This window comes from Heptranchias perlo, chromosome 35, assembly GCF_035084215.1.
Source record: "Heptranchias perlo isolate sHepPer1 chromosome 35, sHepPer1.hap1, whole genome shotgun sequence".
NCBI lineage: Eukaryota > Metazoa > Chordata > Chondrichthyes > Hexanchiformes > Hexanchidae > Heptranchias > Heptranchias perlo.
In genome coordinates this window covers 7,754,588-7,779,204 of record NC_090359.1, presented here as the reverse complement: position 1 = coordinate 7,779,204, position 24,617 = coordinate 7,754,588, and the positions used below count along the sequence as shown (strand labels likewise).

Sequence of the window (24,617 nt, the reverse complement as noted above, 5' to 3'; positions counted from 1 at the left end):
CATGTTCTGCGTTGAGGTCGCAGTTTGTTCGGTTTGAATACGAGTTACAGTATAGTTTCGATTACCTCTTTTGTTCTCTACCACATACACTATTAGAATGCAGCAAGAAATCAATCTTTTGCACAAGAAATAAATATTTTTTGTTGCTGTCAAAAACCGAACCATTCCTTCAAATCCATCACTCTCACATGCCTGTACTTGATGCTCCACAGTTCAAACTGGCCTGTTTTCCCCACTTTTTCTTCCTTCCACAGCCAATGTGCCGCCTTTCCTTTCTTCCTTCCAATTCATGGAAACTTTCCTGCGGCATTGACGACTCCAGCATTCACTTTCATGATCTCACGCCTTGAAGTTTGTTCTTCTGCGACCACTGTTTCCATTGGGCAGATGTCCGATTCGCACCAATGTTCATTTGCGCCTTGAAACCAGTCGATACATTTCGATCTGCGTGACCGCTCGACAGACAAACACGATGAAAGCAGGGCTGGCCTCTGGATCGACAGCCGCCCGATTGGTGCGGTACAGGAAGATCGGAAGTGTTCCGCCTTGATCTTAATAGTTCTGTTTAAACATGGGATTGGATCGAGTAGAGGATAAATATAAAGAGCGCCTGTGGCGAAAAAGGAGCGATTGCAGGCCAAGAGCGAAAGGTGTTTCAAATTTTCGTGACGCAGGAAGCTGCGTGCGGATAAGCCAGATTTTAAAGCGAGTGTGTAGGACAGTAAAGAGCGATGTTGTGTGTGAGTGGAGCTCAAGAAAGTTGTGCTTGAAGCTGCGCCCTTGAGTAAAGTTTCAGGTTGTCAGGAAAACGGCTGTAGTGAAAGCTCAAAAATAAATCCAGAAACTGCTGGCAACACTCAGTAGGTCAGGTATTATCTGTGGACAGATATTCGTTTTACCGGGGCGTCACTGTGCACTTTCTTGATACTTCACGTTATTCACATTTTACACTCGCAACACCTCCGTGCACCAATCAGGTCCTTGCTGATTTGAGCAGAGATCAGCGAGCAATGCAAAATTCATCCACAGTGGCTTCGGATTGGAGCGAGGCCCAAGACTTCTGGTTGAATATCAGGAAGGATCCAACACATCAAACGGTAAATGCAATATTGTCGCAGATGAGATACAAAACCATGCGTGCAGAGCACAATGGATTAGGAATCCATCACCTCAAACACTCGGCCACCTCGTCGCATGAATATTGCTCAGAAAGCCCATTTATTTGATTCGTTCAATGGAAAACCCTCGACTCAAAGGTCAAAATGCAAGAAAACCACATTTCAATCACTAGTTATCAGATTGTGGACAGAGTTCTGATGAATTGTCATCGACCTGAAATGATTTTTCTCTCTCCACAGATGCTGCCTGACCTGCTGAGTGTTTCCCGCATTTTCTGTTTTTATTATTAATATAACCTGAACTCTGTCCAGCGTCTGTTGGTCGATTCACTGATTAAGCTGGGAATTGAGTGGAAGCTGGTTCATGGCGAACCCCATCTCTGAATCCCCCCGGCAGAGAGTTCAAGGAATGTTTAACATAAATGAGATTCAACGCCAGTAAGAGTAAATCTCCCCTTGATGGTCGGTCTCATTATCCCGAAGTGAGGAATGAGCGGGAGGGGCAAGTCCACCTGGAGTTATATTTTATTCCAACAGGATGACCAAAAAAACATTTTCTACTGGGTGCGAAATAGCTCAGTTGAGAGAGCGTTAAACTGAAAATTTAAAGGTCTCTGAGTTCGATCCCGGATTTCAGCAGCTTTGCATTATTTTATTTGTTCTTTTTGCCGATTCTCGAACATTTACTTGCACTGACATTTTTACACGACACTGAACGTTTGGGGATGGAATAGAGAGACATCAAGAATGTCTGTATTTAACATTTATTTCTCTATTTCCTTCTGCCTTTCTCACTGGTTTTTGTTTCTCTCGGTGCCCGATGAACATTTGATTTGATGCATTTGTCCGAAACTGATGCCTTTTCCACATCTCAGGGCCGTCAGACACGCTCTGTCTGTCTGTTACTGCTTGTGACCAAAAGGGCGCGAGTTAAAAACTTATCTGCAAACTGCCAGAGAGATAACACAGTGGGAATAAAACACCTGGGGGGAAAATAGGATCGGGTTCGGTTTTGGGCGGGGGTATCGTGATGTGCTATTACCCAACGCCCAATGAGCCCTGCGCAGGCAGGATGCAAGTTTCGGCCCACCCCAGGACTCACCTGCAATCAGCGTTCCGTTCCGGGCCTTGCACTGGGAATCAATGCAATTCAAACTTTCCACCACCAGCAGAAAGCTGAATCTCAGAAAGGGAGGATGTTTCTCAGAAATCTCTTGAAGGTAGCTGGTACCTGTTGTTTGATGAAAATAACAGTCTACTGTGTGCAAGGAGTCTGAATGCAGATCAGACATCTCACACTTAAAACAGAGCTGCAGGTCCCATCCGTTTGTTTACACATTGATGAGATATGTTAAAACATTGAATAAAGGTTGAGGACAACGAAATCCCACATCTTCCAATCTGCACGCCAGACCTCACCAATCTGCCGATCTGTGTTGGTACCAGGCCTGCGAGAGTGCATGCTACAAGATTCTCTGCTGATGCACCACAGACCTTGTTGCAAGAGGGGGACAGAAGGTTGTACATCCGATATCCGCAGAGTGGTTTGGGGGGAGCAAGGGGCCCTCCGCACAAATATCCAAAAGGCTGTGGGAGGCAGCGGGGGAGAAAGTCAATTTCAGCGCATAGCATCTGGATGCAGTGCAAGAACAAGTTCAATGCTTTGACATGAGTGGGCAAGGTGAGTGAGGTCAACTGTCAAGTGGCGTATCATACCAACTGCACCACGCACAACACCTCCATCTCTGGCCGCGAAAGTGTTGCCAAATATCAGAGCATCAAAACGCTCCAACTAACACCAGCACCGGGAACAAACCTCTCACTACAAAATCCCCCATGATACTAAACAACTCAATTCTCACTTTACCCTCCGACCAGCAACTGTTGTGCACAACCTGCAGTCACCTGACTCCAATTAAAAGAACCGCTGTTTTGATCCGATTGGCTGCCTTTCGGACACTCCAGAGGGCAGTGAAGAGTCAACCTGGCTGCTCTTCCATCCCACACACCAGAGCTGAGCGGAAAGGCGAAAAAAAATAAAAAGCTGTTTTTGAGACAACTCATTGTCTTTCGGATCCTCCTTTCATTCAATCACGTCCATTGTCCTATTTCATAAGTTTCTTTTCTTCATTTTAACCTGCTGTTTGTTTTTCTGTTACTTGTCTGTTTTTAACCTGTATTCCGATGATTTCACCCCATGCTCCCCATCTTTTCTGCTCGTTTCTCCCAATCTGCACCATTCCTTTTTTGATCCCCGGATTTCCACACATTCCCATGTCCCCTTGTAACGCCGTGCAGTCTGCAGCCGATGTAAATGTCCCTGTGCTTCACTCAGCCTGAGTCTCTCTCTGTCCGTGTGAGTCACTGCACCACATGTTTTTGATCAGCCGTCTCATTGTCCATTTGCATCACACAGAACAGAGCGGATCGAGCGACACAGGGAGACACCAGCAGAGGGAGGTAGAGAGCGGTGTAACTGAGCACAGAGATGCAGACAGACACCCGAAGAGGGAGGAAGAGAGCGGTGTCACTGAGTCCAGAGATGCAGAGAGACACCCGAAGAGGGAGGTAGAGAGCGGTGTAACTGAGTCCGGAGATGCAGAGAGACACCCGAAGAGTGAGGTGGAGAGTGGTGTAACTGAGTCCAGAGATGCAGAGAGACCAGGATATGGCGATTGTGAGAGGCATAACTCAGTGAAGAGATATGGAAAGACATCAGCAGAGTGTCCAGCAAAGCCACCTTGTATCTGAAATATTTGGCGAGATCTAATCTGCACAGAGTAGAGGAAGCATTTTGTGTATCTCACCTGTGTTGCACCTGCCCTGGGAGTGTTAGATTTAACAGTGTAGAGGGAGCTTCATTCTGCATATAACCCGTGCTGTACCTTTCCTGGGAATGTTTAATGGGGCAGTTCAGAGGGAACTTTAATCTGTACCTATCCCGTGCCGTGCCTGCCCTGACAGTGTTTGATGGGACATTTTGCCAGGAGCTTTAATCTGTATCTAACCTGTGATGTTACTGCCCTACTGCAACTGGAATGTTTCTCCTTATTTACTCTATCAAAACGCTTCATGATTTTGAACACCTCTATCAAACCTCCCCTTAACCTTCATTGATCTGAGGAGAACAACCCCAATTCTTCAGTTTCTCCATACAACTGAAGTCCCTCATCCATGGCACCACTCTAGTAAATCTCCTCTGCATCCTCTCTAAGGCCTTGACATCCTTCCTAATGTTTGGTGCCCAGAATTGAATAGAATACTCCAGCTGAGGCCTAACCAGTGTTTTATCAAGGTTTAGTATTAATTCCTTGCTTTTTATCCTATGCCTCAATCAATAAAGAGAAGGACCCCATTTGCTTCATTAACAGCCTTCTCAACTTGTCCTGCCACCTTCAAAGATTTGTGTACATGCATCCCAGGTCTCGCTATTACTGCACTCCCTTTGAAATTGCACCATTTAGTTTATATTGCCTCCCTCATTCTTCCTACCATAATGTATCATTTCACAATTCTTAGCATTAAATTTCATATGCCATGTTTCTGCCCATTTCGCCAGTCTGTCTCTGTATTACTGAAGTCCTTCACTATCCTTTAGGTTGTTTTTTACACTTTCGAGTTTCGTGTCATCTGCAAATTCTTTGAAATTATCCCCTGTACACCCAAGCCCCGTTCATTAATATATATCAAAAAGAGCAGTGGTCCTATTTCCGAGCCCTGGGGAACACCACTGTATACTTGCCGCCAGTCTGAAAAACAACCGTTCATCACTACTCTCTGTTTTCTGCCCCTCAGCCAATTTTATGTCCACGCTGCCATTGACCTTTAATCCCATGGGCTTCAATTTTGCTGACAGGTCTATTGTGTGATACTTTATCCTCACTTAATCTCTCCCTGCATAGAAACTCCCCGACGCAAATTCACGGCCACCCCTTCGACCTTGCCATCTCACGTGGCCTCTCTACTCCTGATCGTGTCAATCATGGATAAGGCCATCTCTGAATACTTCCATGTATCCCTCTCAACCCACATGGAATGATAGAATCATAGAAGGGTCACAGCACGGAAGGATGTCATTTGGCCCATCGAGTCAGTACCGGCTCTATTCCAGAGCAATCCACCTCGTCCCACTGCCCCAATGCACATCACAGAATGAACGCGGGAATCCCACGCCACTTTCAAAGAGCGATAACATGCTGCGGCAATGGTTCAGACCGGGACCCGGAGCTGAGGTTGTGGTCATCAGTTACTCTGGGAGTGGCACAGTGTGGTTCATGACTCGCCAGGGGTGAGAGTAATACCAGGGAGTCAGGCTGGTGTTTGTTAGGGTGTGGGTTCCAGCTCCAGTTCCAGCTCTGGGATATGTGATCCAGGCTGACTGTGTCGTGCTGAGAGGGAGCTACATTGTGAGAGGTGCTGTCATTTGAATGAGGTGTTTAATGTGGGTCCCTTCTTTCTGCTCCGAGGTGTAAAGTTCCCGTGTCAATTTGTGAAGATCAGAGAATTCTACCGGTTTCCTGGCCAACATTCTTCCCTCAACCATCAACATCCAAAATACAGGAGGTCTGCTCAATATCTCATCACTGTTTATGGGATCTTGCTGTACACAACGAGGCTGCTGCGTTCTCTTATTAAACGATAATGATTGAACTTCCAGTGAAGTGAGTTGGGATGCCCTGAGGATGTGAAAGGTCCTGTGCAAATGCAAGTTTTTTTTTTCTCACAGGGGGCCGTGTCTCGTTCCTCGTCACATTGAGGCTCTCAGTTAATTGGTCCGTTCTCTCCACAGATGGGGCCCGACTGGCAGAGTGTTTGCAAAATGTTCTGTGTGTGTTTCACTGAGACTCAGATTTTACAGTAAATGATAATGAAGGATTGTAGTCAAACACTTGGCCATGAATAGCTGCTTCACTTCAGCTTTTGGTTTTGGGTTTTTGGTCACTTTAATAGCTGTGGTCTGCCTCATTTCTGAGTGTGATTGTGGGACAGACACAGAAGCGAGGGAGGAAAAAGTAGCCACAGCCCACACTGCAGGCAAATTGGAAGGCTGGGGCGAAAAGTTGACTAATCCAACACCTGGAGTCGAAATCGCGTCAATTGGATACCAACAAGGAGCCCGAACCGGAAGACAATATGAGAACCGATGAAAAAGCCACCAGGGACGGCACTGAGACGACACCAAGAAGGTTATGGTGCGATTTAATGGAGCTGTTCACAATTATGAAAGGTTTTGATAGAGTAAATAAGGAGAAACTGTTTCCAGTAATGGGAGCTTCAATAACCAGAGGACACACATCTAAGATAAATTGGAAAACAGCCACGGGGGGATGAGGAGAGATTTTCTTCAACGAAGTGAGTGCGATAAGCTCAGAGACTTCTTTGTCACTAAGATTGAGACCATCAGTACAGCTGCCTCTGTCACTTCCCTCCCTTCCCCGAGCCCACTATGTTTCTCTCCTCTCTCTCCTCATGCCCTCTCTGAGCTCATTTTGAACATGAGACCCACCTCCTGATGCTTCGAACTTATTTCCACCAAACTGTTGGACACCCAACCTCCCTTCCTGGCCCCATGTTAGCTGACACTGATAACGGTTCGCTCTCCTCAGGGACTGTCCTCCTCCCTATCAAATCTGCTGTCATCACCCTCCTTCTCAAAAGACGCACCTTGACCATCTGACCATGCAAACCACCACACCATCTACAACCTCCCTTTCCTCTCAAGTCCTTGAACGTGTTGTCACCTCACAAATCCGTGTCCATCTTTCCCACACATCCGTCCAATCAGGTTTCCACCCCTGCCACAGATCTGAAACGGCCCTTATCAAAGTCACAAATGACATCCTCTGTGACTGTCTCGAGGGAGATTTAATCTTGATCTGACCCTTGTTGCACCTGCCCCCGCAGTGTTTGATGGCACAGTGTCGAGGAAGCTTTACTCTGCCATGCACTGTACAGTATCAGTCTGTGATGGACAAGAGCCCTGCTCTTCAATAAAAATCATTCTTTCGATGAGCCACTGAGCCCCAAAAGCAGCCTCCGAGACGAAAAGCCTGTTTTCCATCCGACAATTCCAGCAGTTTGCGAGGACTGGGCCACGTTAACAGCAGCTCTCTGTTCCTGGTCAGGAGCTGAGGTGTTGTGTATTGTCCCTGACACAGGGACCAGACGGCGAGCTGCTGGCTCCTATTGTTCTGGGATCATTCACTGCTGCTCTGTTCTCACCTCTTCACTGTCTCTCAGATTATTACCAGCCATCTTCCTGATCAATAAACAATCGGCAGTCTGACCGCGGAGATTTGAGATGAGTGAAACATTTCAGAGAGCCAGGAGATGTGTAACTGAGCCAATCCCCCAGGCTGTGTGGGACTCAGCACACTGACCAAAAACAGCCTGGGCCCTGCACAGTGTGTGGGAGTCCCGCTCTCCTTCCTGTGAAGAAGTGTTTCCTGACATCACCCCTGAAAGGCCCTGCTCTAATTTTAAGGTTAAGCCCCCTTGTTCTTGACACCCCCGAAGAAAATTGCCTCTCTCTCTCCACCCTATCTTTGTAAACATTACAATTAGATCACCCCTTAATCGCCTATAATCAAGAAACTACACGTCTAGTCTGCACGACCTGTCCTCATAATTTAACCCTTTTAGCCCCAGTATCATTCTGGTGAATCTATTCTGCACCCCATTCAAGGCCAATATGTCCCTCCTAGGGTACGGTGCCCTGAACTGAATGCTGTCCTCCAGATGTGGTCTAACCATAGCTTAATGCATCCGTAGCATAACTTCCACGATTTTTATTCCAGCCCCTTGAGATGAAGCCTCACATTCCATCAATTATTTTTTGTACTTGTCTGCTAGTTTTTAGTGCTTTATGGAGATAGACCCATGAACCTCTCTGCCCCTCCATAGTTCCTCGTTTCTCGTCATATAGAAAATACTCTGATTCAGATATTTTTAAGGATCCAAGTGGATTATATCACACTTCTCCACATTGAACTGCATCTGTCATCGTTTTTCCCTCTCATTTAATCATCAATGTCCCTTCACTACTTTCTGCTCCCATCTACACGACTTACTGCGCCACCCAACTTGCTGGTTTAAGATTGAAAACTGCCCTCCGCTTCACTGCAAGTGCAAGAGACAACTTTCGAAATGCCGTGTAGTATTACAGACCGGCTCGTTGGACCTGCTCGTTTCATCTCATCTCAATTTCATCAAACCGGAATATTACTGAAATAGATGATGATGAATCACAGCTCGAGAAACCGATCCCCTCCACCAATTGGGACTGCGCCTTCCATCAAGTAGGCATTCATGGACAAGGTGAGTCTGCTGCTCAGAAATAATACAGCACAGATCATCACTCGTGCCAGCTTCACACCCTTTAGTTTGGAAAAGTAAACTGATGGTGGACAGCTGCTGTCGGGAAATGTTTTCAATAACTAAAATCAAATGGATTTGTCCTGTGTTGTGAATTACTATTTGTCTGATTCGGGTAATCAAAGCAGTGCATTTTGGGCATTCCGAATACCAACGACCAATCACGTGAGCCTGTCGTTCCTTTCCCGTCCCAAGTCCTCTTTGAAATTTCAATGACTTCCCCGAGCTTTGGGTGGAGGACTGTTCGAATCGCAGTCCAGCCCTTCCCAATGTCGCATCTTCTAAATATCCACCCAGGATTTTCAATGATGCAACTTTCATCAACTTGGGCTACACTTTAATTTCAAAAGCAATGTGCTGGAAATCTGAAATATCAACAGAAAATGTTGGATACATTCAGCCAGTCAGGCAGCATCTGTGGAGCGAGTTCTGATGAAAGGTCACCGACCTGAAAGGTTCCCTCTGTTTCTCTCTCCACAGATGCTGTCTGACCTGCTGAGAGTTCTCAACATTTTCTGTTTCTGCTTTTTAAATTGTTCTTCGTGTCGACCCATTGCGCGGCATCTGGTGGTTTGGATTCGGGGCTTTTACCGCCGCGGTGTGGGTCGATTCCCGGTCAGAAAAATAATTTTCACAGAACAGTGATGAACTTTATGAAATGAATGCACGAAACTGATGAAACCCTGTGAAAGATAAATAATTGTTGTAATCGCTATGAATGAAGCGATAACGTTCTGCAAACTGGCTGACGAAAATACGAACATGGTTACCGAATGAGAGTGACACGTGAGTAAGTTATTGTGTTTGCATGTGATGAACTTTCATCCGTTCTCATTTTCAATACTGTGTTTTAAGAGTCTGGTTAAAATGTTCAGTGTTTATGACACCAGGAAAGTGGTGCAGCCGTTGCTAAATTTAAAAGGAACAACGAATTATCACCCCCTTTTCACAAGAGCAAATTCCCAAATAACGTTCCCGCCTGCGATCAAACCAGAGACTTTTCACATGTGAGGTGAACGTGATAACCGCTAAACTGCGGAAACCGTTGCTTTTGACATGGCATCGTGTGGCTTCTCCATTAAACAGCGGCTTGCAGCAGCTGGATTCGAGAGTGGGGATCCTGAGCTGTTGGTGAAGCGGTCTGGTTGAATCTCGCTCTCCCTGTTGGTGGGGAGTTCGCAGATTCAATCAGTGAGGAGTCTTACAACATTAGGTTATATTCGAAAAGCTTTATTGGAATCACAAGTTTGTGATTCTAATAAAGCTGTTGGACTATGACCTGGTGTTGTCAGACTCCTGAAATTTGTCCACCCCAGTCCATCACCGGTATCTCCACATCCATCAGTGAGAATCGAGCTATTTTCTTTGAACCCCGAACTTCATGCATCAGTGCCTTGCAATGTTTATGAACTGATTATTCAACACGACAAGCTGCGCTGAGCAGTGTGAAACAGAAGCAGCAACGAAGGAACCGATGGATTTGACAGTAGCTGTGTGATTGGCTCAGCATTTATACTTTTCAGAGGGAAAAGTGGGGAAGCTGAAAGTATGGATGAGAAAGGGCGGAGCCAAAATGGCAGGTTGGGATTGACCGGTGTTTGCAGGTTTGCTGATGGCAGACGTTTGCATGAGCCTCGTGCAGTCAATGATGCAGCGCCATGGCGATGCTGATAAAGGAGCCCAGTATCTTTGAAGGGAGGGGGGCGCTTGTTTTAATAAATGAGTTACATGGTGTAATGGTGAGCAGTCTGAACTTTGAATTTAACGATCCGAATTCAAATTTCGGTGGAACCTCCACCTTTGTCCCATTCGTTTGTAATTTATGGGGAAATAAATAAGAGGCACCCGGAATCCCATCCCTGTTCCTGGGCAATTCGCAACCTCAATCAATGAGGCTCGAGCTCCTGGCAGAAATTTGGCCTTTTGTTAAAGGCAAATCGTATTGAACTAACTTGATAGAGTTTTTGATGAGGTAACGGAGAAGGATGCTGAGGTCAATGCGATTGATGTGGTGTATGTAAACTTTCAAAAGGCGATTAATAAAGTGCCTTCTGATAGCCTTGTCATCAAGATTGATACCCATAGAATAAAAGGAGCAGTAGCAATATGGATACAAAATTGCCTCAGTAACAGGAACCAGAGAGGAGTGATGAACGGTTGTTTTTCGGATTGGAGGGAGGTGTACAGTAATGTTCCCCACAGGTCGGTGCTCGCACCACTGCTCTTTTTGATATTTATTAATGACTTGGACTTGGGTGTACAGGGCACAATTTCCAAATTTCAAGATGACACAAACCTTGGAATATAGTGAACAGTGAGGAGGATAGTGATAGACTTCAAGAGGATATCGAAATTGAACGCAGAAAAATGCAAGGTGATACATCTCGGTGGTCGGAAGAACGAGGAGAAGCAATGTAAATAAGAGGGCTCAATTCGAAAAGGGTACAGGAGCAGAGAGATATGGGGGAAAAGTGCACAAATCGTTGAATGTAGCGAGGCTGGTTGAGAATGCGGTTCAAAAAGCATACGGGATCCTGGGCTTTATAAATACAGGCATAGAACACTAAAGCACGGAATTCATGATGCTCCTTTATAAAATATTAGTGCGACCACAACTGGAGTATTGTGTCCAGATCTGGGAACCGCACTTTAGGAAAAATGCGAAGGTCTAAGAGAGGGTGCAGAAAAGATGAACGAGAATGATTCCAGGGATGAGGGAATTTAGTTAAGTGGATAGACTGGAGAAGCTGGGGATGTTCTTCTTGGAACAGAGAAGATTGAGAGGAGATTTGATAGAGCTATTTAAACTCATGAGGGGTATTGACAGAACAAATGTAGACAAACTGTTCCTTTTGGCGGAAGGTCAAGAACCAGAGGACATAGATTTAAGGTGACTGGCAAAAGAATCAAAAGTGACTTGAGGAAAAACCTTTTTTACACAGTGAGTGGTTAGGAAATGCAATGCAATGCCTGGGGTCGTGGTGGAGGCAGATTCAATCGTGGCTTTCAAGAGGGAACTGAAAAATACTTTAAAGGAAAACATGCCGAGGGCTACGGGGAGAGGGCGAGGGAGTGGGATTGGCTGAATTGCTATTGCATCGAGCTGGCAGGACTCGAAGGGCCGAACGGCCTACTTCCGTGCTGTAACCTTTCTATGAGTCCATAAGCTCAGCCTGTCTTTTGCTTTCCTAAATCTTCAGAAGACAAAGTTGCTTTATGTGCAACGCTGCGCTTCACTGCACCAAAAATGGTGTTTGCTGAATTTTTCTTTGCAATCTGCATTCAGCAGGCAAACATGCAGAAATTCAAAGCACTGTCTCTTGAAATGCAGGCATTGCTTGGATCGTGCCCTCGCACAAAGTTTACATTTTGTTTCACGCCAATCTTCATGCATCAGTGCCTTGCAATATTTAATCACAGATTATCCGGCAAGACTGTAACAGGAGCTGCGCTGAGCAGATTGAAAGAGAAGCAGTGACGAGGGAAGCGATAGGTTTGACGAGCTGCTGTGTGATTGGCTGAACATCGATACTAAGCAGAAGGAAAAGGTTGGAAGCTGAAGGAAGAGATGAGAAAGAGTCAAGTCAAAGTGGCAGTTTGGAATTGTCAAGTTCTTGTAGTTTTGCTGATGGGAGCGGTGTTGCAACAGCCTCGAGAAGTCAGTGATGCAGCGACGTGGCCGTGCTTAGAAAAGAGCCAAATGTCTTCTGATGGAGGGTGCAGCTTTTATTAACAAATGTGTTCCATGGTGTAATTGTGAGCACTCTAGACTCTGAATCTAGCGATCGGAGTTCGAATCTCGGTGGAACCTGATTTGTTTTTGTCCCATTCGTTTGCAAATGCAGGGCAAAAAAACAAAATGCAGCGGGAATCCACTCCCTGCTGGTGGGAAGTCGCTGTCAATCAATGAGGTTCCAGTTGCTTCTGTCGGTTTCAGTTCTGCAGCTCAACCGGACTTTCGCTTTCCAAAATCAACAGAAGAGAAAGCTGTATTTTGTTTAATGCTGAGTTTCACTGCAACAGAGAATGGTGTTTGCAGAACTTTTCTTTGTAATCTGCATTCAGCAATCAAGCATGTAGAAATTCAAAGCATTGTTTCTTGAAAGGCAAGAATTGCTTGGATCATGTCCTCGGGCAATGTTGACATTTTCTTGTCAAGATGTTGCAGTTTTGATGATGGGAGAGGTTTGTCGGTAGCCTCGAGGTGTCAGTGATGTGGCGTGAAGGCAGTGCTAATAAAACAGCCAAGTGTCTTTGACTGGTGGGTGGCAGCTGAAGTAATCAGTTGGTTCACACAGTGCAATAACAAGGGCATTCTGGACTTGGATTCCAGCGATCCAAATTGAAATCTCGATCAAACTTCGAATTTTGTCCTTTTCGTTTGCAAATTGAGGGCAAACAAGTTAAAATCACTTGGAATCTAATCCCTGTTGGTGGGGAGTTCGCAGCTTTAATCAGTGAGGATCGAGCTCTTTTCTTTTCACCCCGAACTTCATGCATCAGTGCCTTGCAATGTTTATGCACTGATTATCAAACAAGACGAGCTGCGCTGAGCAGTGTGAAACAGAAGCATCAACGAGGGAAGCGATGGATTTGACAGCAGCTGTGCGATTGGCAGAGCATCTCTACTGATCAGAGGGGAAAGTGGGGAAGCTGGAAGTATGGATGAGAAAATGCCAAAGTGGCAGGTTGGGATTGACCAGTGCTTGCAGTTTTGCTGATGGCAGACGTTTGCCAGTCGCCTCGTGCTGTCAATGATGCAACGCCATGGCGATGCTGATAATGGAGCCCAGTATCCTTGAAGGGAAGGGGGTCGCATGTTTTAATGAATGGGTTCCATGGTGTAATGATGAGCACTCTGGACTTTGAATCCAGCGATTCGAATTCAAATCTCGGTGGAACCTCAACTTTTGTCCCTTTCGTTTGTAACTTTTGGGGAAACGAATAAAAGTCACCTGGAATCCCATCCCTGTTCGGAGAAAGTTCGGAGCCTCTTTCAATGAGGTTCGAGCTCCTTGTATAAATTTGGGCTTTTGTTAAATGCAAATCGTATTGAACTAACTTGATAGAGTTTTTGATGAGGTAACGGAGAAGGATGCTGAGGTCAATGCGATTGATGTGGTGTCTGTAAACTTTCAAAAGGCGATTAATAAAGTGCCTTCTGATAGCCTTGTCATCAAGATTGATACCCATAGAATAAAAGGAGCAGTAGCAATATGGATACAAAATTGCCTCAGTAACAGGAACCAGAGAGCAGTGATGTACGGTTGTTTTTCGGATTGGAGGGAGGTGTACAGTAATGTTCCCCACAGGTCGGTGCTCGCACCACTGCCTTTTTTGATATTTATTAATGACTTGGACTTGGGTGTACAGGGCACAATTTCCAAATTTCAAGATGACACAAACCTTGGAATTATAGTGAACAGTGAGAAGGATAGTGATAGATTTCAAGAGTATATCGAAATTGAACGCAGAACAATGCAAGATGATACATCTCGGTGGTCGGAAGAACGAGGTGAAGCAATGTAAATATGAGGGCTCAATTCAAAAAGGGTACAGGAGCAGAGAGATATGGGGGAAAAGTGCACAAATCGTTGAATGTAGCGAGGCTGGTTGAGAATGCGGTTCAAAAAGCATACGGGATCCTGGGCTTTATAAATACAGGCATAGAACACTAAAGCACGGAATTCATGATGATCCTTTATAAAACATTAGTTCGACCACAACTGGAATATTGTGTCCAGAACTGGGCACCGCACTTTAGGAAAAATGCGAAGGTCTAAGAGAGGGTGCAGAAAAGATGAACGAGAATGATTCCAGGGATGAGGGAATTTAGTTGCGTGGATAGACTGGAGAAGCTGGGGATGTTCTTCTTGGAACAGAGAAGATTGAGAGAAGATTTGATAGAGCTATTTAAACTCATGATGGGTATTGACAGAATAAATGGAGACAAACTGTCCCTATTGGCGGAAAAGTCAAGAACCAGAGGACATAGATTTAAGGTGACTGGCAAAAGAATCAAAAGTGACTTGAGTAAAAACCTTTTTTACACAGTGAGTGGTTAGGAAATGCAATGCAATGCCTGGGGTCGTGGTGGAGGCAGATTCAATCGTGGCTTTCAAGAGGGAACTGTATAAATACTTTAAAGGAAAACATGTCGAGGGCTACGGGGAGAGGGCGAGGGAGTGGGATTGGCTGGATTGCTATTGCATAGAGCTGGCAGGACTCGAAGGGCCGAACTGCCTCCTTCCGTGCTGTAACCTTTCCATGAGTCCATAAGCTCAGCCTGTCTTTTGCTTTCCTAAATCTTCAGAAGACAAAGTTGCTTTATGTGCAACGCTGCGCTTCACTGCACCAAAAATGGTGTTTGCTGAATTTTTCTTTGCAATCTGCATTCAGCAGGCAAACATGCAGAAATTCAAAGCACTGTCTCTTGAAATGCAGGCATTGCTTGGATCGTGCCCTCGCACAAAGTTTACATTTTGTTTTACGCCAAACTTCATGCATCAGTGCCTTGCAATATTTATTCACAGATTATCCGGCAAGACGGCAACAGGAGCTGCGCTGAGCAGATTGAAAGAGAAGCAGTGACGAGGGAAGCGATAGGTTTGACTAGCAGCTGTGTGATTGGCTGAACATCGATACTAAGCAGAAGGTAAAGGTTGGAAGCTGCAGGAAGAGATGAGAAAGGGTCAAGTCAAAGTGGCAGTTTGGAATTGTCAAGTTCTTGTAGTTTTGCTGATGGGAGCGGTGTGCCAACAGCCTCGAGAAGTCAGTGATGCAGCGACGTGGCCGTGCTTAGAAAAGAGCCAAAAGTCTTTTGATGGAGGGTGCGGCTTTTATTAACAAATGGATTCCATGGTGTAATGGTGAGCACTCTAGACTCTGAATCTAGCGATCCGAGTTCGAATCTCGGTGGAACCTGATTTGTTTTTGTCCCATTCGTTTGCAACTGCAGGGCAAAAAAACAAATTGCAGCGGGAATCCACTCCCTGCTGGTGCGAAGTCGCTGTCAATCAATGAGGTTCCAGTTGCTTCTTTCGGTTTCAGTTCATCAGCTCAACCGGAATTTAGCTTTCCAAAATCAACAGAAGAGAAAGCTGTATTTTGTTTAATGCTGAGTTTCACTGCACCAGAGAATGGTGTTTGCAGAACTTTTCTTTGTCATCTGCATTCAGCAATCAAGCATGTAGAAATTCAAAGCATTGTTTCTTGAAAGGCAAGAATTGCTTGGATCATGTCCTCGGGCAATGTTGAGATTTTCTTGTCAAGATGTTGCAGTTTGATGATGGGAGAGGTTTGTCGGTAGCCTCGAGGTGTCAGTGATGTGGCATTATGGCAGTGCTAATAAAACAGCCAAGTGTCTTTGACTGGTGGGTGACAGCTGAAGTAGTCAGTTGGTTCACACAGTGCAATAATAAGCATTCTGGACTAGGATTCCAGCGATCCAAATTCTAATCTCGATCAACCTTCGAATTTTGTCCTTTTCGTTTGCAAATTGAGGGCAAACAAGTTAAAATCACTTGGAATCTAATCCCTGTTGTTGGGGAGTTCGCAGCTTTAATCAGTGAGGATCGAGCTCTTTTCTTTTCACCCCGAACTTCATGCATCAGTGCCTTGCAATGTTTATGCACTGATTATCCAACAAGACGAGCTGCGCTGAGCAGTGTGAAACAGAAGCATAAACGAGGGAAGCGATGGATTTGACAGCAGCTGTGCGATTGGCTGAGCATCGCTACTTATCAGAGGGGAAAGTGGGGAAGCTGGAAGTATGGATGAGAAAAGGCCAAAGTGGCAGGTTGGGATTGACCAGTGCTTGCAGTTTTGCTGATGGCTGACGTTTGCCAGTCGCCTCGTGCAGTCAATGACACAGCGCCATGCCGATGCTGATAATGGAGCCCAGTATCCTTGAAGGGAAGGGGGCCGCATGTTTTAGTGAATGGGTTCCATGGTGTAATGGTGAGCACTCTGGACTTTGAATCCATCGATCCGAGTTCAAATCTCGGTGGAACCTCAACTTTTGTCCCTTTCGTTTGTAACTTTTGGGGAAACAAATAAAAGTCACCTGGAATCCCAACCCTGTTCGGAGGAATTTTGGAGCCTCAATCAATGATGTTCGAGCTCCTTGTATAAATTTGGTCTTTTGTTAAAGGCAAATCGTATTGAACTAACTTGATAGAATTTTTGATGAGGTAAAGAAGAAGGATGCTGAGGTCAATGCGATTGATGTGGTGTTTGTAAACTTTCAAAAGGCGATTAATAAAGTGCCTTATGATCGCCTTGTCATCAAGATTGATACCCATAGAATGAAAGGAGCAGCAGCAATATGGATACAAAATTGCCTCAGTAACAGGAACCAGAGAGGAGTGATGAACGGTTGTTTTTCGGATTGGAGGGAGGTGTACAGTAATGTTCTCCACAGGTCGGTGCTCGCACCACTGCCCTTTTTGATATTTATTAATGACTTGGACTTGGGTGTCCAGGGCACAATTTCCAAATTTCAAGATGACACAAACCTTGGAATTAGAGTGAACAGTGAGGAGGATAGTGATAGACTTCAAGAGGATATCGAAATTGAACGCAGAAAAATGCAAGGTGATACATCTCGGTGGTCGGAAGAACGAGGAGAAGCAATGTAAATAAGAGGGCTCAATTCGAAAAGGGTACAGGAGCAGAGAGATATGGGGGAAAAGTGCACAAATCGTTGAATGTAGCGAGGCTGGTTGAGAATGCGGTTCAAAAAGCATACGGGATCCTGGGCTTTATAAATACAGGCATAGAACACTAAAGCACGGAATTCATGATGATCCTTTATAAAACATTAGTTCGACCACAACTGGAGTATTGTGTCCAGATCTGGGCACCGCACTTTAGGAAAAATGCGAAGGTCTAAGAGAGGGTGCAGAAACGATGAACGAGAATGATTCCAGGGATGAGGGAATTTAGTTGCGTGGATAGGCTGGGGATGTTCTTCTTGGAACAAGAAGATTGAGAGGAGATTTGATAGAGCTATTTAAACTCATGAGGGGTATTGACAGAATAAATGGAGACAAACTGTTCCTATTGGCGGAAAGGTCAAGAACCAGAGGACATAGATTTAAGGTGACTGGCAAAAGAATCAAAAGTGACTTGAGGAAAAACCATTTTTTCACAGTGAGTGTTTCGGAAATGCAATGCAATGCCAGGGGTCGTGGTGGAGACAGATTCAAACGTGGCTTTCAAGAGGGAACTGAAAAATACTTTAAAGGAAAACATGCCGAGGGCTACGGGGATAGGGCGAGGGAGTGGGATTGGCTGGATTGCTATTGCATAGAGCTGGCAGGACTCGAAGGGCCGAACGGCCGACTTCCGTGCTGTAACCTTTCTATGAGTCCACAAGCTCAGCCTGTCTTTTGCTTTCCTAAATCTTCAGAAGACAAAGTTGCTTTATGTGCATCGCTGCGCTTCACTGCACCAAAAATGGTGTTTGCTGAATTTTTCTTTGCAATCTGCATTCAGCAGGCAAACATGCAGAAATTCAAAGCACTGTCTCTTGAAATGCAGGCATTGCTTGGATCGTGCCCTCGCCAAAGTTTACATTTTGTTTTACGCCAATCTTCATGCATCAGTGCCCTGCAATATTTATTCACAGATTATCCGGCAAGACAGCAACAGGAGCTGCGCTGAGCAGATTGAAAGAGAAGCAGTGATGAGCGAAGCGATAGGTTTGACTAGCAGCTGTTTGATTGGCTGAACATCGATACTAAGCAGAAGGTAAAGGTTGGAAGCTGCAGGAAGAGATGAGAAAGGGTCAAGTCAAAGTGGCAGTTTGGAATTGTCAAGTTCTTGTAGTTTTGCTGATGGGAGCGGTGTGCCAACAGCCTCGAGAAGTCAGTGATGCAGCGACTTGGCCGTGCTTAGAAAAGAGCCAAATGTCTTTTGATGGAGGGTGCGGCTTTTATTAACAAATGGGTTCCATGGTGTAATGGTGAGCACTCTAGACTCTGAATCTAGCGATCCGAGTTCGAATCTCGGTGGAACCTGATTTGTTTTTGTCCCATTCGTTTGCAACTGCAGGGCAAAAAAACAAATTGCAGCGGGAATCCATTCCCTGCTGGTGCGAAGTCGCTGTCAATCAATGAGGTTCCAGTCGCTTCTTTCGGTTTCAGTTCATCAGCTCAACCGGACTTTCGCTTTCCAAAATCAACAGAAGAGAAAGCTGTATTTTGTTTAATGCTGAGTTTCACTGCACCAGAGAATGGTGTTTGCAGAACTTTTCTTTGTAATCTGCATTCAGCAATCAAGCATGTAGAAATTCAAAGCATTGTTTCTTGAAAGGCAAGAATTGCTTGGATCATGTCCTCGGGCAATGTTGAGATTTTCTTGTCAAGATGTTGCAGTTTGATGATGGGAGAGGTTTGTCGGTAGCCTCGAGGTGTCAGTGATGTGGCGTGAAGGCAGTGCTAATAAAACAGCCAAGTGTCTTTGACTGGTGGGTGACAGTTGAAGTAGTCAGTTCGTTCACACAGTGCAATAATAAGCATTCTGGACTTGGATTCCAGCGATCCAAATTCTAATCTCGATCAACCTTCGAATTTTGTCCTTTTCGTTTGCAAATTGAGGGCAAACAAGTTAAAATCACTTGGAATCTAATCCCTGTTGTTGGGGAGTTCGCAGCTTTAATCAGTGAGGATCGAGCTCTTTTCTTTTCACCCCGAACTTCATGCATCAGTGCCTTGCAATGTTTATGCTCTGATTATCCAACAAGATGAGCTGCGCTGAGCAGTGTGAAACACAAGCGTCAACGAGGGAAGCGATGGATTTGACAGCAGCTGTGCGATTGGCTGAGCATCTCTACTTATCAGAGGGGAAAGTGGGGAAGCTGGAAGTATGGATGAGAAAAGGCCAAAGTGGCAGGTTGGGATTGACCAGTGCTTGCAGTTTTGCTGATGGCTGACGTTTGCCAGTCGCCTCGTGCAGTCAATGATACAGCGCCATGCCGATGCTGATAATGGAGCCCAGTATCCTTGAAGGGAAGGGGGCCGCATGTTTTAGTGAATGGGTTCCATGGTGTAATGGTGAGCACTCTCGACTTTGAATCCAGCGATCCGAGTTCAAATCTCGGTGGAACCTCAACTTTTGTCCCTTTCGTTTGTAACTTTTGGGGAAACAAATAAAAGTCACCTGGAATCCCAACCCTGTTCGGAGGAATTTCGGAGCCTCAATCAATGATGTTCGAGCTCCTTGTATAAATTTGGGCTTTTGTTAAAGGCAAATCGTATTGAACTAACTTAATAGAATTTTTGATGAGGTAACGGAGAAGGATGCTGAGGTCAATGCGATTGATGTGGTGTATGTAAACTTTCAACAGGCAATGAATAAAGTGCCTTATGATAGCCTTGTCATCAAGATTGATACCCATAGAATAAAAGGAGCAGTAGCAATATGGATACAAAAATGGGAATTAAATATGCCAGGGTATTAAACAATCAGGAAGGACAGGCAGGAAGGAAGGGGAGGTGTGGTGGCTATGTTAATAAAGGAAGGAATCACTGTAATACAGAGAAATGATATTGGGACAAAGCATCAAGATAATGAAACAGTTTGGGTGGAGATAAGGAATAATAAGGGAAAAAAACATTAGTGGGCGTAGTATATAGGCCTCCTAATAGTTGCAACTCTGCTGGAAGAAGTATTAATCAGGAGATAGTCGGGGCATGTAATAAGGGAACAGCCATAATTATGGGGGATTTTAATTATCATATTAACTGGACAAATCAAATTGGGCAGAGCAGACTTGAGGACGAGTTCATTGAGTGCATCAGGGATGGATTTCTTGAGCAGGATGTAACTGATCCTACAAGGGGGCAGGCAACCTTGGACCTGGTCCTGGGTAATGAGTCAGGATTAATTAATAATGTCCTAGTTAAGGATCCCCTTGGAACGAGCGACCACAACATGGATGAATTCCATATCCAATTAGAGGGTGAGAAGGTTGATTCTCAAACAAGCGTACTGAGCTTGAATAAAGGAGACTATGATGGTATGAGAGCGGAATTGATTAAAGAGGACTGGGAAAATAGATTAAAGGGTAAGACGGTACATGAGCAGTGGTGTTCATTTAGGGAGTTATTTTACAACTTTCAAAATAAATATATTCCACTGAGGAAAAAAGGGTGTAAAAGAAATGACAGCCATCCGTGGCTAAGTAAAGAAATCAAGGATAGTATCCGACTAAAAACAAGGACATATAAGGTAGCCAAACTTAGTGGGAGGATAGAAGATTGGGAATTCTTCAAAAGACAGCAAAAAGTAACTAAAGGATTGATTAAGAAAGGGAAGTTAGATTATGAAAAGAAATTAGCAAAAAATATAAAAACAGACAGCAAGAGTTTCTATAGTTATATAAAAAGAAAAAGGGTGGCTCAGGCAAACATAGGTCCCTTCGAGGATGAGACCGGGAAATTAATGGTGGGAAACATGGAGATGGCAAAAATGCTGAACAAATATTTTGTTTCAGTCTTTACAGTAGAGGACACTAAGAATATCCCAACACTGGACAAACAGGGGACTCTCGGGGGGGAGGAGCTAAATACGATTAAAATCACTCAGGAGATGGTACTCAGTAAAATAATGGGACTCAAGGCGGATAAATCCCCTGGACCTGATGGCTTCCATCCTAGGGTCTTGAGGGAAGTGGCAGTAGGGATTGTGGATGCTTTGGTGATAGTTTTCCAAAATTCCCTGGACTCAGGAGAGGTCCCGGCAGATTGGAAAACTGCTAATGTAACACCGTTATTTAAAAAGGGTAGTAGGCAGAAGGCTGGAAATTATAGGCCAGTTAGCTTAACATCTGTGGTGGGTAAAATTTTGGAGTCTATTATTAAGGAGACAGTAACGGAACATTTAGATAAGCATAATTTAATAGGACAAAGTCAGCATGGCTTTATGAAGGGGAAGTCATGTCTGACAAATTTGCTTGAGTTCTTCGAGGATATAACGTATAGGGTGGATAAAGGGGAACCTGTGGACGTAGTGTATTTCGACTTCCAGAAGGCATTCGACAAGGTGCCACATAAAAGATTATTACTTAAGATAAAAAATCACGGGATTGGGGGTAATATTCTGGCATGGGTGGAGGATTGGTTATCGAACAGGAAGCAGAGATTTGGGATAAATGGTTCATTTTCGGACTGGCAACCAGTAACCAGTGGTGTTCCACAGGGGTCGGTGCTGGGTCCCCAACTCTTTACAATCTATATTAACGATTTGGAGGAGGGGACCGAGTGCAACATATCAAAATTTGCAGATGATACAAAGATGGGAGGGAAAGTAGAGAGTGAGGAGGACATAAAAAACCTGCAAGGGGATATAGGCAGGCTGGGTGAGTGGGAAGAGATTTGGCAGATGCAATATAATATTGGAAAATGTGAGGTTATGCACATTGGCAGGAAAAATCAGAGAGCAAGTTATTTTCTTAATGGCGAGAGACTGGAAAGTACTGCAGTACAAAGGGATCTGGGGTCCTCGTGCAAGAAAATCAAAAAGTTGGTATGCAGGTGCAGCAGGTGTTCAAGAAAGCCAACGGAATGTTGGCTTTTATTGCTAGGGGGATAGAATATAAAAACAAGGAGGTATTGCTGCAGTTATATAAGGTATTGGTGAGACCGCACCTGGAATACTGCATACAGTTTTGGTGTCCATACTTAAGAAAAGACATACTTGCTCTCGAGGCAGTACAAAGAAGGTTCACTCGGTTAATCCCGGGGATGAGGGGGCGGACATATGAGGAGAGGTTGAGTAGATTGGGACTCTACTCATTGGAGTTCAGAAGAATGAGAGGCGATCTTATTGAAGCATATAAGATTGTGAAGGGTCTTGATCGGGTGGATGCAGTAAGGATGTTCCCAAAGATGGGTGAAACTAGAACTAGGGTGCATAATCTTAGAATAAGGGGCTGCTCTTTCAAAACTGAGATGAGGAGAAACTTCTTCACTCAGAGGGTGGTAGGTCTGTGGAATTTGCTGCCCCAGGAAGCTGTGGAATCTACATCATTAGATAAATTTAAAACAGAAATAGACAGTTTCCTAGAAGTAAAGGGAATTAGGGGTTATGGGGAGCGGGCAGGAAATTGGACATGAAGCTGAGTTCGGATCGGTCAATGCCCTGTGGGTGGCGGAGAGGGCCCAGGGGCTATGTGGCCGGGTCCTGCTTTGACTTCTTGTGTTCTTTAGATTTGTGGTTGGGATCAGATCAGCCATGATCTTATTGAATGGCGGAGCAGGCTCGAGGGGCCGATTGGCCTACTCCTGCTCCAATTTCTTATGTTCTTATGTTCTTATGTACACCAAAATTTCTCTGAACAAAAATATTTAATAGTTGTTCTCCTTTTCAAAACATTCTGTTTTACTATTCTTCCTACCAAAGTGAATAACCTCACATTTCCCCACATTATCCTCCATCTTTCACCTTCTTGTCCACTCACGTAACCTGTCTATATCCCTTTGAAGACACTTTGTGTCCTCCTCACAGCTTACTTTCCAACGTGGCTTTGTATCGTCAGAGATCTTGGATGCATTACACCAATATAGATTTTAAAAACTAAGGCCCAGTAAAGGCCGGTATCGCTCGCTGATAAGTCAAGAGTAACATCCCTGCGAGGACATTGGTCCCAGCCCGGTTGAGATGCAACCTGTTTATCTTGTACAGGTCTTTAGTATCAATCAAAGTGCACAATGACGACCTGGTAAAGCGAATATCTCTCCACAGATGCTGCCTGACCTGCTGAGTGTTGCCAGCAGTTTCTGGGTTCAATTTTGAGTTTTCACCATGGCAGTTTTCCTGACAACCTGCAACTTGCCTCTAGGGCGCAGCTTCAAGCACAACTTTCTTGTGCTCTTCTCACACACAAGATCGCACTTTAATTTCCTACACACGAGCTCGAAAATCTGCCGTTTCCGCACACAGCGTCCTGCGCCACGAGAATTTCAATGTTCGTTCGCTCATGGCCTGTGACTCTTTATATTTATCCTCTACTCGATTCAATCGCACGTTTCAACAGAACTATTGAGATCAAGGGGGAACACTTCCGATCTTACTTCACCGCCCCAACTTGCCAAATGTTCACCTTTCATCCGCCATTCGCAGCTCTGCAGCGCTGCCCGTCGCTCACGCACCTCAACTGCTTAGAGAAAAGAGCCAACAAGCATCAAAACAAAAACCAGTTCTTCAGTTAGCATCCCCTGGATCACAAGATTCCCCAAGTAAATTTCGTGAACAGTCGGGCGGCTTTCTTTCCAGGGTCCAGCCCTGCTTTCGTGGTGCTTGTCTGTCGGGCGGTCACGCAGGTCGAAATTTATCGACTGGTTTCAAGGCACAAATGAACATTGGTGCGAATGGGACATGTGCCCAATTGAAACCGCGGTCGGAGCAGAGCAAACCTCAGGGTGTGAGATCGTGAAAGTGAATGGAAGGAGGGAAGTAAAGGCGGCCGATCGATTGTGGAAGGAAGATAAAGCGGGCAGAAGAGGTGGGTTTGAAATGCGGAACATCAAGTACAGGAATGTGAGAGTGCGAGGATTTGATGGAATCAATATGTTTTCGCCACTAATGATTTTTTTTCATGGATAAAATATTGATATACTGTTGCATTATATTCGCAAGCGCGGGAGAGAACAAAAGAAGCAACGTACACTATGCCGTGACTCGGATTCGAACCGAGGTTGCTGCGGCCACAACGCAGAGTACTGACCACTATACGATCACGGCGCCACACGACAGTGGTGCAGTTTCTGCCAGAACTATTTAAATAGCGCATTTGACATAGTGAAACGACCCAAGGCGTTTCACAGGAGCGTTTTTGAAAAGAATTTGACACCGAGCCAAATCAGGAGATATTCGAAGCAAAATACTGACGATGCTGGAAATAAAAACAGAAAATGCTCCAAATAATCAGCAAGTCAGGCAGCGTCTGTAGAGAGAGAAACAGAATTAAAGTTTAAGGTGGATGACCCTTCGTCAGAACTGGAAAATGTTGAAGATTAATCAGTTTTTAAGCAAGTCCAGAGTCAGGAAAACGATGGGGGAGGAAGGGGAGTGGAGGAAAGAACAAAAGGGAAGGTCTCTGATAGGGTGGAGGGCTGGAGT

The 24,617-nt window shown here is 44.9% G+C and overlaps 5 non-coding genes across 5 annotated transcripts; 4 read left to right on the top strand and 1 right to left on the bottom strand.

Moving 5' to 3' along the window:
- The first annotated feature begins 15,343 nt into the window (after positions 1 to 15,343).
- On the top strand, positions 15,344 to 15,416 carry trnaq-cug (transfer RNA glutamine (anticodon CUG)). The gene has a single exon. It is a non-coding gene; the product is annotated as a tRNA-Gln (tRNA).
- A 1,018-nt stretch (positions 15,417 to 16,434) lies between these two features.
- Positions 16,435 to 16,506, top strand: trnaq-uug (transfer RNA glutamine (anticodon UUG)). Its single transcript has one exon. It is a non-coding gene; the product is annotated as a tRNA-Gln (tRNA).
- Positions 16,507 to 18,442: 1,936 nt separating this feature from the next.
- trnaq-cug (transfer RNA glutamine (anticodon CUG)) lies at positions 18,443 to 18,514 on the top strand. The gene has a single exon. It is a non-coding gene; the product is annotated as a tRNA-Gln (tRNA).
- Positions 18,515 to 19,532: 1,018 nt separating this feature from the next.
- On the top strand, positions 19,533 to 19,604 carry trnaq-uug (transfer RNA glutamine (anticodon UUG)). Its single transcript has one exon. It is a non-coding gene; the product is annotated as a tRNA-Gln (tRNA).
- Positions 19,605 to 24,167: 4,563 nt separating this feature from the next.
- Positions 24,168 to 24,239, bottom strand: trnah-gug (transfer RNA histidin (anticodon GUG)). The gene has a single exon. It is a non-coding gene; the product is annotated as a tRNA-His (tRNA).
- Between the last annotated feature and the right edge of the window lie 378 nt (positions 24,240 to 24,617).